The sequence below is a fragment of the Leptonychotes weddellii genome, chromosome 15 (genome assembly GCF_054177405.1).
Source record: "Leptonychotes weddellii isolate Sample4059 chromosome 15, ASM5417740v2, whole genome shotgun sequence".
Classification (NCBI taxonomy): domain Eukaryota; kingdom Metazoa; phylum Chordata; class Mammalia; order Carnivora; family Phocidae; genus Leptonychotes; species Leptonychotes weddellii.
Window position 1 is genome coordinate 38,577,439 of NC_138383.1, and position 11,288 is coordinate 38,588,726.

An 11,288-nucleotide genomic window follows, 5' to 3' on the forward strand; every position below is an offset into this window, starting at 1 on the left:
TCTGCCTGCTTGTAGAGAGCACTTTCTTACTGAGGTGTCCCACACGCAGCAGGAAATGTGTCTGACTTGTCCCACTAATACCAGACCAGCAGTGAGCTCTCACTCAGTGTCTGCACAACCAGGAGCATACATAGCTCACCCAGGCCAAGGCCACGCAAGCCCAAATGAGAAAACCAAAGTTGTCTTGTCTTTCTCCTCAGTGTCAGACATATATTCATTTCAAAGTTTTATAGTTCTTTTTGGATCTAACTAAGGAGGGCGGTTGCAAGGGAATGAAGGGGGAAAGGAGTGTATGGGGTGGAGGGATTCGTCAATGACTGAGGGGCCAGAGGTTATCTCTTCACCATTTTCCTTTTTATTTGGATTCTATTCTGTTTAGGCATCGTATTTCAAAATTTGCTGTCATAACAGAGGTGTTGAACACACCTTTTGTAGTCTTCCTCTCATGCTGTGTCTACTCTTCCTTTCAGTACTGAGTCAGGTCGCTGTGTGCCTCCGTAGTAGCTTCAGTTCTGGTATTTGTCCTCTTTGACATTTTGTAGTGCAACTCATTTCTTAAAATATACATTTGTGCTACCCAAATTTGGGGAGGAAGGGAGGTAATCATCCTACGAATAAATGTCCTGATCTCGCATACTCCTGTTTCTTCCACTAGGAGCTTACCGGTGTTAGGAGTCTTTTTCTTTTTCTTTTACATTTTTAGTTTTATCCATGTCCCTATTTCTCCTACATTTGGTGGCTTACTTTTCCTCCTAATAATCATCTTCCATTGGCCTGTTTGTAAGTATCTACCTTCTTCCTTGTTGTCATCATCATCAGTATTTCTTATAGACATATTAGTGTCCTATAGCTGATCCAATTTCCTGGTCCCTGCATGGTTCTTAGTCCTTATTGCTTTGTTTTTGTCATTTAGGTTTCTCCCGTGAAGCACCACTTCACAGGTGAGGCCTGTGTACATGGGGCCCTGGGAGGTAATTAAAGAGTAACAAGGTAGGGGCGCCTGGGTGGCTCAGTCATTAAGCATCTGCCTTCGGCTCAGGTCATGATCCCGGGGTCCTGGGATCGAGCCCCACATCGGGCTCCCTGCTCAGCGGAAAGCCTGCTTCTCCCTCTCCCACTCCCTCTGCTTGTGTTCCCTCTCTCGCAAGAGTAACAAGATAGTTTGCAAACACTCCAACCTCCTTCTGCCCTTTAGCTTTCCTCCTATATGTCTGGCCGTGTCATCTACCTCTTCAAAAACCTCAGTGGACTCTGTCTACCGAATTAAATCCAAATGTCTTTGCTTGGCATTCAAGGCCTCAATCCGCTTTTCCAGTTTTGCATCCTGCTGAGATCCATCCATACAGAAGACTCAGTGCCCTACAAGCACGCCCTGTGCTTTCTGAACCCATGTACTTCTTTTTGCCTAAAATTTTCTGTCCTCCTTTTCTTCTAGTAACTTCATCTCAAAATCTTACCTAAGGCCCAGCTCAAATACGACTTTCTCCATGAAATTTTCTATTTAGCTCAGCTGGACATACAAAAGGAATCAGAATTTTAGATGTAGAGGGGACTTGGAACTCATTCTACAGATGAGCAGATTCATCCTGATATCCCTCAACTAGATGTATATCCTTTCTGCCCACAAACTCCCAGGCCTATGCCCATACTTTCCATTTGACTTTCATGGTCTCCTTTGACTTAACTAGTGAACACATCTTGTCTCCTTGACTAGTATATAAGTTCCTTGAGGCAAGAACTGAATCGTCCTTATCTCTGTATTTCTCTCAACACATAGTTCACATGCAGTAATTTTATTCAACTGTATTGAATATTTGGTCTGTGTGAGACTAAAACAAAAGCCCTTTACCATAGAACATCATTATGATCAGTGTGTGTCCCCATAAAGCTGTTGAGAGCCTGATTAGTGTGTAACTAGTCCTGAATGACTACTATTTGAAATAATAACACAACTATTTAGTGTGATTCAGCCTACGCTCAGAGTGGCTCACGAAAATACTTATGGGAGTCTCAGGTATTTCAAATTCCAAGAATGGGAAAATAATATGAATGATTCATCAGGATTTTTTGTTGGGTCATGCTATGTATGTTTTAACCTGTGGTCACAAACTAGCTAGCAGTGGTGGAGAGTCAGGCCCCAAATTAGACAGCAGGCAGGAATGTTGGCCTTCCCTACCTTCCCATATTAATAGGTTACAGGTTGCTGCAGCAGGGCAGGTCGTATTTCAGAGAGCAAGAGCACATTTTCAAGAATGTTTAGATAGCATTTCAATCTGAGGTGGAGTTTTGTGTTCGTCTCCTTAGAATCCAGACAGAAAGGAAGCCCAGAAGAAATAATTGCTTTTCCTGTCATCCCCTCCATCTGTCTTTTCCAGCAGTTTGTAACACAAGCTGAGGTCGAGACTTTTTTTTTCCAGGGAGCTTTTGGGTCCCATCCTTCTCAACTCCAAGGGGTAAAAGTCTTGCTGTCCAGCCCGGCTGGCTGGTGGTTTGCTGAAGAGAGACTTATTTGACTGGCACAGACTTGGGAGAGTTATAGATGTTCCAAAATACAGAGTTTTATAGGTCAAGAGGCCCCAGATTCCCCTCTTCCCTGGAATAGAGGAAAAGTCCGCCTTCAGAACTTGTTTCCTAAGCTTCTGAGGAACATTCGGGAGGAGGGCAATATTACGGACCGGAGGACATGTCATCTTGATTATGTTCAACCAGAACTGATGTGCTTTTTAATCTGTAAAGAAGGGGGAAATGTTTACTTCCTGTTCACAGTGTCTTAAAAGATATTTTTAGTAAAAATTTTTGAAAAGCGGTGCTTCTCACTACAAAATTATTTCTGAGGAGGCAGTGATTGAGAAATTGAGGACACAGTAAGGCACTTTCTTTGATTTTTGAGATTTCTGAAGTACCAGCTGCCTGGTTAGCACTCTGTTGCACATTTTGGAGAGCCTCTGATTGTTGACCACCTCCTACGTGGCAGACTTGAACTGGTTTAGTCTGTGACCTCTTCTAACCAGACTGTGATGCTCATACAAAGTTAATACAGCACAGAATTCTCCCCATTTTCTTCTGCTGAAGTCATCAGGCAAAAGCTTTAATTAAATGCCCACATGTTTCAAACTTTGTGGATAAGATGAGTCAATTCGATTAATACAGGATCTCATATGCTCTGAACCTTCTGCAGCTTCCCGAGAATTAAAACAGACGGCTTGACTGTGGGTAGAAAGAGGTGAATAGAGGAGCGGGTTGGAAAAAGAAAAGGTTGGCATGTGATGTTTCAAGAGTGGCCAAAGCTTGACCAATTCCCAGTGTGCTCACTGAGAAACACCAAAAGTATCAGCCACTGGGCTTCTGTCTCTGTAGTGGAGCTTCGCTGTACTGTTACTATTGCAGCAGAGCAAGATTAAGGTTCGGGAGGGGAAGAAACTGTTAATTGCCATCTCCAGCTCAGCTCACCAAAAGTTGATTGTAAGAAGCTTTAAGTATCCATAGTACAATCTTGCACCCAGTTCAGGAATCCTTTCTATGACAGCCCTGACATTTCATTGGCCTACTTCTGCTTGGACACTCATGGTGATGGGCAGCTCACTATGTTGTTGTTGTACAGGACAGTCTCAGTCTATTCCAGTTTCGAATAGCTTTAGTTGTAAGAAACTTCTTTCTTAGACTGAACTGAAATAGTAAAATAGATCTCATTGTAACATCTCATTGCTCTAGTTCTGCCAGCAGGATGGGTGTAAGCCTAATCCCTTTTCCTCATTATAGTTTCTAAAATTTTAAATGGATATTATGTTCCTTTCTTAGTGTTCCTTTTTCTAGGCTAACCATTCTTAGTTTCTTCAGCTTTATGATCTGATTTCCAGACCCTTTATCATCCCGGTTGCCTTGCAGTTTGTCAACATCATTTTTAAAATGTGGTTCCTGGGGCGCCTGGGTGGCTCAGTTGGTTAAGCAACTGCCTTCGGCTCAGATCATGATCCTGGAGTCCCGGGGTCGAGTCCCGCATCGGGCTCCCTGCTCGGCAGGGAGTCTGCTTCTCCCTCTGACCCTCCCCCCTCTCATGTACTCTCTCTCATTCTCGCTCTCTCAAATAAATAAATAAATCTTTAAAAAAAAAAAAAATGTGGTTCCTGGCCAGGAGTAGACATACTGTGTGGACACACAGTGGGATGGCTTACCTCCTTGTTCTGCACTGGGGCTGTTAACGTGGGAATTGGGGTTCAGGGGGACTGAAAATTATTATTAATTCCTGAAATTAATTATTCATTTTTGTATGAATAGATTTATTTCTTGAGAGAGTACTCATTGATTTTTCTAAATTCTCTCAGGAGTCTGTGACTCTTCAAAGGTTAAGGACCACTGGTTTAGACACTGTTCTCCCCTTACCTTGGGTGCAATTTTTGGCAGCCGTGTCACACTGTTGGCTTCTGCTGACAGTCGAGTTGGCAGTTCTCTGAAACCCCCAGGTCAAGAGTTGCAAACAGATGTCCACAGAGCTAAGAAAGTGATCTAAATGGCTTCAGCAGGCCAGTGTGCATCCACATGTATCCCATGGGCGAATGAATGCCCTGTCTAAAGGGGACAGCCACAACCCAGTTCAAACCAGCTGTGGTCAGGCCTGAATGCAGACCCGGAGATGCCAGATCTATCAGTTTTTTAAGAGAAGCGGAAATCCGGATTTTTATGTGACTCTCCAGATTTTTAGATGTTGGCTTATTGTCTTTCACAAATACTGCTAAGGCCAAACAAAACACATCTATGCCAACAGTTTGCAACATCTGCCCCAGGTCTTTTTGCATATGAACTACTTTTCAACTTTTCCCTCCTCTGTTTAAGAGATTCTTTTTTTTTTTTTTTTAAAGATTTATTTATTTGACACAGAGAGAGAGACAGCTAGAGAGGGAACACAAGCAGGGGGAGTGGAAGAGGGAGAAGCAGGCTCCTGGCTGAGGAGGGAGCCCGACGTGGGGCTTGATCCCAGGACCCCGGGGTCATGACCTGAGCCGGAGGCAGCCGCTTAACGATTGAGCCACCCAGGCGCCCCTAAGAGATTTTTTGAGATCAAGTGCCGGACTTTATGTGTGTCCCCCCCCCCGCACCCCCATTTCATCTTGCTAGTTTTGCTTAATTGTCCTAGCCAGTTGAGGCCTTTTGGAATCTTGATAACCTCCCCGTTTTATCATTAGCAGACTTGCCAGGCATGCCTTCTGTGTCTTCATTCACATTGTAGATGAAAAGGTTGAACAGGATGGGTTCAGAGCCATGTGGCTCTCACTATGAGAGACTTATTTTTCTCTTCCTTATCCTCATTTTGGTACAAAGTGCCAGCCCCAGAAAACAGAATTTCTTCCTGTCCTTGGTATCTGTCCAGGGCCATGTTCTTAAATTTTCCATGTCTCCGTTTTCCTCAGAAAAGGGGACTAATCATACTTGGCCTTCTCTATTCATGGAGATATAAAGATTTATTAACTAAATCAGTAAAGCATGTTGCCTTCCAAGGAGAAAGTGTTCTTTGCTTTTCATCCTCAAAATTAGCCTATCATCTAATTCAGGCGTTAGAATGAAAATAACTGTGCTCCCCCAAGACCCTGAACTAGGTAAATGGTGGGATTTCACAGCATAACATTGATCTTCATTATGTGGGGCTATGAATTTGTATTTGTCAGCTCTCTAGCAGGATGGTTTGAATTTTTCCCCTCTATTACTTCAAATTTATTCTCTCATCCTCTCTTTGGGAGGAAAACAAAGCCAAATGATGGAAGAAAATAAATGGCATTACTATTAAAGGGACTATAAATAGTTTGAAAAGGAAGGGGAGGGGGCATGTCACTCGCTTCCTCCTGCTGAAACATACTAAATCTAAAGCAATTGAGCTTTTAAGGCATATGCTCAAATTTTTCCATTAGTGACCGAGAATGGTTAGGCATTTTTTGTTTCTTTTACATTTTTTTTGAATTATTTTTTTCAAAATGTCCACAGAAGATACTAACCTTCGGAAATTGCTAAGACCTTAGAATGACCTAGGAGTGCAAGAAGCACTATGACCACCCAGTGGGGCAGTGCTGGAGTCAGGTTGTGAGGGTTCTCGGGGCTCTGTGCCTTGCCTGCAGCCTTTTGTAGGGGAATGGGGCCCCTGGTTTTGATCAAGGCTCCTCAACCAGGATTTCTGACATCTGGTGCAGAGGTCAAGGTTGGTTTGCCTTTATTTGACAAGTTGACTCTGAGTGAGTGTTCACTTTGGCCTGCTTGTAGAGCGCTGCTGACTGTAGTCAAGACAAGGACTTGTAGTGACTGGGCTGGTCTTAGCACTGTGCTTCATCCTGTTTACTGCCCGTTTTGGCAGAGTGAGTTGGCCGCTGCGTATTGGAACCTCTCGCCACTTGTCTTCTAAAAATCTCTGATTTTAAGACAGCCGCTAAGGAATTCAAAGAGCTGTCGTCTCTCTCCTCTGTGTGCAGTGAAGGACTGAGTATTTCATTTGAATTCTCCAAGGGTTGGGGTGATTGGACGTTGTCAGTGATGTAATGTTGGATGGCAGCCTGGGTCAAGTGAAAAAACTTTTGAATTTAAATTTTGGCTCTGCCACTGGGTGTGACTTTGGACAAGTTACTTAGCTTCTCTGAGCCTCAGGTTCTTCATCTGTGATAAGGAGAGAATTGTACTTCCTTGAGGGTGGTGGGGCTCAGTGTGCCTAGCCAATGGCCAATCTGCTGCCGTGGATTATGATGTCACCCACTGGAATATCCTAATGCTGTGCGTCCAGGCATTGGTCACGGTCCTGGGGCTTTTCCATCAGCTCCACTCGTTTCCATTCCTACTCGCCTTGCTTCAAAGCAGCTGTAGGTTTACTTGCTCTGAAAGCCTCCCTACTGTCCCTCAGTGCACTGTTGTCGGAATGAAAATTACAGCACAGCTTCCCCGTGGTCCAGAGTATTTGCTGTTCCATCAGAGGTGCCAAAAGGCTCTGTTCTCTTGTCCTGTCCTTAAGACCTGCATCTTCTGTTTTCTGGGCTTGCCCCTCACCCAGGGTTCTAAAAACGGCTTCTGAGAGATGGCTTTGAGCAATGGTTCTCAGGGCTTCATACCTCTCCTACAGCGCCCACTAATGTCCTCCACTGTCTCTGCATCACGAGAGGAGGCTCTTCCCAGTTTCCCACGCTGCAGTTTTTCTCACGAGCACGCAGCAGAGCTCTTGGGAAGGAGCCCAAGAGTGGCTGTGCAACTCTGTGCGTGTGCAGCTCCCGAAGGTTCTGTCCTAATGCACTAGCCCCGCATTAGGCCACTAGTAATTTGTTAGAAATTTTAGTTGATTCCTTCCTGTCTGCTTGAACAGCTTTGCCACATAGGAGGCGACCAAGGGCTTTTAAAGTAGCATGGTATGATAAGTTCGTTAAAAAGATTTTAGATTCCACGTTGCAGCTAATCATTAAGAATCTTCCAGTTTTCAGGTTTTGATGTAGTTTCAAGGAGGATTATCAACAAGCACCTGAAAAAGGTATTAAAATATTTCTTTCTTTTCTAACTACTTATCTGTGTGAAGTCAGATTTTCATCATACTTTTCAACCACAACAACATATCACAGCAGAGTCCATACAGAAACATACACGCGAGTCCAGCTGGCCTCTCTTAAAGGAGACACCGAAGATGATTGCAAAGGCGCAGAAACAGTGACACTGTTTTCAAGAAATTTGTTTTGTTTGGGGGGGAATAGAGTTTTGTGGGTTTTATTTAAGATTTTATTTATTTATTTGATAGAGAGAGAGAACACAAGCAGGGGTGAGGGGTGGGAGAGGGAGAAGCAGGCCTCCTGCCGAGCAGGGAGCCTGATGCGGGGCTCAATCCCAGGACTCTGGGATCGTGACTTGAGCCGAAGGCAGACGCTTAACCGACTGAGCCACCCAGGTGCCCCATAGGGTTATTTTTCATAAAAATATGTTATTTATGTTAACACGTAATGAGTTTATTGTTATTTTTAAATGGATTAATAGATAAATGGTTTTTAACCAACTGAGCCACACAGGCGCCCCTTTTTATTTATTTATTTATTTATTTGAGAGAGAGCACATAGATGAATGGTTTTTAAACTTCTCAGGATTAATTTCCAGTATGGTATATATCAATAGGTACAGTCCACAAAAACAAAATCTCTTTGGGGCCCTCAGTAATTTCCAAGGAAATGAAGGGACCCTGAGATAAAAAGTTTTAGAAACGCTCTTTCTGAGTTGAATAAGTAGGGATCTCAGGCAATTTTTTTTTTTTAAGATTTTATTTATTTATTTGTCAGAGAAAGACAGCAAGCGAGCACAAGAAGGGGGGGAGCACACAGGGGGAGCACTCAGTAGGGAGCCCGATGCGGGACTCGATCCCAGGACCCTTGGATCATGACCTGAGCTGAAGGCAGAGGCTTAACCGACTGAGCCACCCAGGTGTCACCCCCCACCAAGGCAATTTGTTCTTGATTTTTATGACAGTGACTCTGATTAGTATATTTGTTCATTCACTCAGTCAGTAAATATTGAGTGAGTGCCTTCTGTGCGTTGGGCACTATTCTAGGCATTGAGGATAATGCCAACAAACTAAGCAAAGAGACTCAAATTGTGACGTTTACTTGTTTCCGGATTCTGTGGCTGTTAAGGAGTTAGACCCGTGACCTTGGTTCACTAAGCATGTTTGCCAGAAAACAGATACAGAAATTTTTCACATGACTTTTCAGCTTCTACTGGTAGTCATATGGCTTTTCCATCTCATCAATTAGCTTAGCTTTTTGTTTTGCTTTTTTTTAAGATTTTATTTATTTGAGAGAGTGCGAGAAAGTGAAAGAGAGAGCATGGGGGGTGGCAGAGGGAGAGGGAGAAGCAGATGAGCAGGGAGCCTGACACGGGGCTCCATCCGGAGACTCTGGGATCATGACCTGAGCCGAAGGCAGACGCCCAATTACTAAGCTACCCAGGTGCCCCTTGGTTTTGTTTTTTAATATTTAACCCTACCTGCTGCATCACTATATATTGTCCTTTTAATATATTGCTGAGTTCTGGCATTTTAATCTGGGATTTGCATTCATATTCAAAAACTTCATTCCTTTTTTATGACTGAATAATATTCCGCTGTGTCATATACCACATTTTGTGTGTCTGTTCATCTGTTCGTGGGCACTCGGGTCATTTCCACCTTTTGGGTGTCATGAACAATGCTGCAGTGAACATTGACATACAAATATCTCTTTGAGTCCCTCCTCTCAGTTCCTTTTAGTATATACCTAGGCATTGAATTGCTGGATCATACGGTAATTTTTAATCATTTCAATATTTAATTTCTTTGGGCACATTTTTTCCCACATTGTTCTGAACTTTAATAGATTTATTTTTCCACTAGACAAGCATACGTTCCTATTTTATCTTCGTTTAATCCATAGAGACTGTGTGTTTCAGATTAGCTGTAAAGTCATATAAGTTTTTGTGTTCAGTACCTACTAACGGTAATGCTGCCCCCTCCAACCAGGAAAACCACGCAGATTATTTCTTTTAGCTAGCAAGTCCAGCAGTTGGACTCTTTCCTCCCTGACCTTAGAAACACATCCAGTCCCACTTGTGTGCAACATGACTACTGAAAATGGTTTTAGGAAAATAGTGTGCCAAGAAGGAACATTGAAGTTTATTATTCTTCTGAGCCATCTCCATATAAATTGGCACTCTTCAGGAGCCAAGCAAGAAGGTCAAGCATAACTTTTGCCATCTGCTTGTTTCCATGTTAAAGGCAGTCACAAGTTTAAACTAGAGTCTCTGCATCTAAAGAGGAAAATGCCATTCGTCACTACTGTAACTGCTCTGGCTATTACCCAGGTTACTCTTGCTTTTGACTGCTAGTAGTTAGTGATTTTGGAAGGAAAATTCCACCTTAGTTTGAGGTTGCACATTAGAAAAATTGCTGACAGGGCAAAGCTTTCTGGGTTTCAGGTCCTTAACATACTAAGTCATTCAGATACGTTTAAACAATGGATGGAAATTTGAAACTCTGTCTTCATGTAATAACCTGACCTCCTTTTTCCTCTTCCTTTTTTTGTCCATGGAAATATAGAGTTTAGAACAGAATGAGTTCAGTGGTGTGGTTGCTCTGTCATCCTTTCCATTTATAAATCCCTGTGAGTCTGTAATACAGCTATAAAATTTCCTTTCCTGTAATTTGGTCTCTGAGGTCTCCTCTAGAAGGAGATTAATTTTGTGAAACTAAAGATAATGCTTTTTTTAGTCTGCTTTGGTTTGGTGCTCTACAGTCATCTAGATTAAAGCTCTAAAACATGTAAGAAACTTACCATCCTTCATGTAGTATTGGATCACATACCAGGATTTCTGACTCTTGTTTCCATGTTGTATTGTAAACTCTGAACAGACGCTGTGTTCATCTTTAGGTGTTGTATGTGATACCTAGAATATGGATGTTAGGCAAACCATATTAGTGCTACTCTCATTGTGGCCTCCAACCAGAAGGGGGACACTTCTGGAGTTGTACTTACTGACCGGTAAATTTGATGATCCAAATACTGCCTTTTATAAAGCAGAAGAAGAGGTGAACTCTAAGGGGTCTTTACCCCATCTCAGACCTAATTACTCACCTTTGTCTCCTTGTCATACTTCTGAACTGTTCTTGTTCTCAGTCTCATAAGAACAGTAGGGACAGCTAGCCAACTGTTACTCATACGGTAATATAATTTATGGTAGGCCAAGTGCTACACTCTTTTTTTTTTCATTGAATACTTGGAGATTCTGATCTTTGGAGATTTCTGGTGACTGGAATAGCATCTTGTGGTCAGGTTCCAGTACATTTTTTAAAAAGATTTTACTTACTTATTTGGCGGGGGGAGAGAGGGAGAGAGAGAGAACAAGTAGGGGAAGGGGCAGAGGGAGAGGGAGAAGCAGACTCCCCATTGAGCAGGGAGCCTGATGTGGGCCTTGATCCCAGGACCCTGAAATCATGACCTGAGCTGAAGGCAGAGGCTTAACTGACTGAGCCACCCAGGCACCCCAGGTTCCAGTACATTTGTCAGCCCTCATCTCTAGAATTAAGAATGAACTGTTATAAGACTAATAAGTCTTTCTTAGGGGAACCCTCCTACACTGTTGGTGGGAATGCAAGCTGGTGCAGCCACTCTGGAAAACTGTATGGAGGTTCCTCAAAAAGTTGAAAATAGAGCTACCATATGATCCAGCAATTGCACTACTGGGTATTTACCCCAAAGATACAAAAGTAGGGATCCGAAGGGGTACGTGCACCCCGATGTTTATAGCAGCAATGTCCA

At 43.0% G+C, this 11,288-nt stretch overlaps 1 protein-coding gene across 1 annotated transcript in view; it reads left to right on the forward strand.

The window, feature by feature from the left end:
- VPS53 (VPS53 subunit of GARP complex) overlaps positions 1–11,288 on the forward strand; it is a 128,179-nt gene that overhangs the window by 13,046 nt on the left and 103,845 nt on the right. The gene's annotated exons all lie outside the window — the stretch shown is intronic.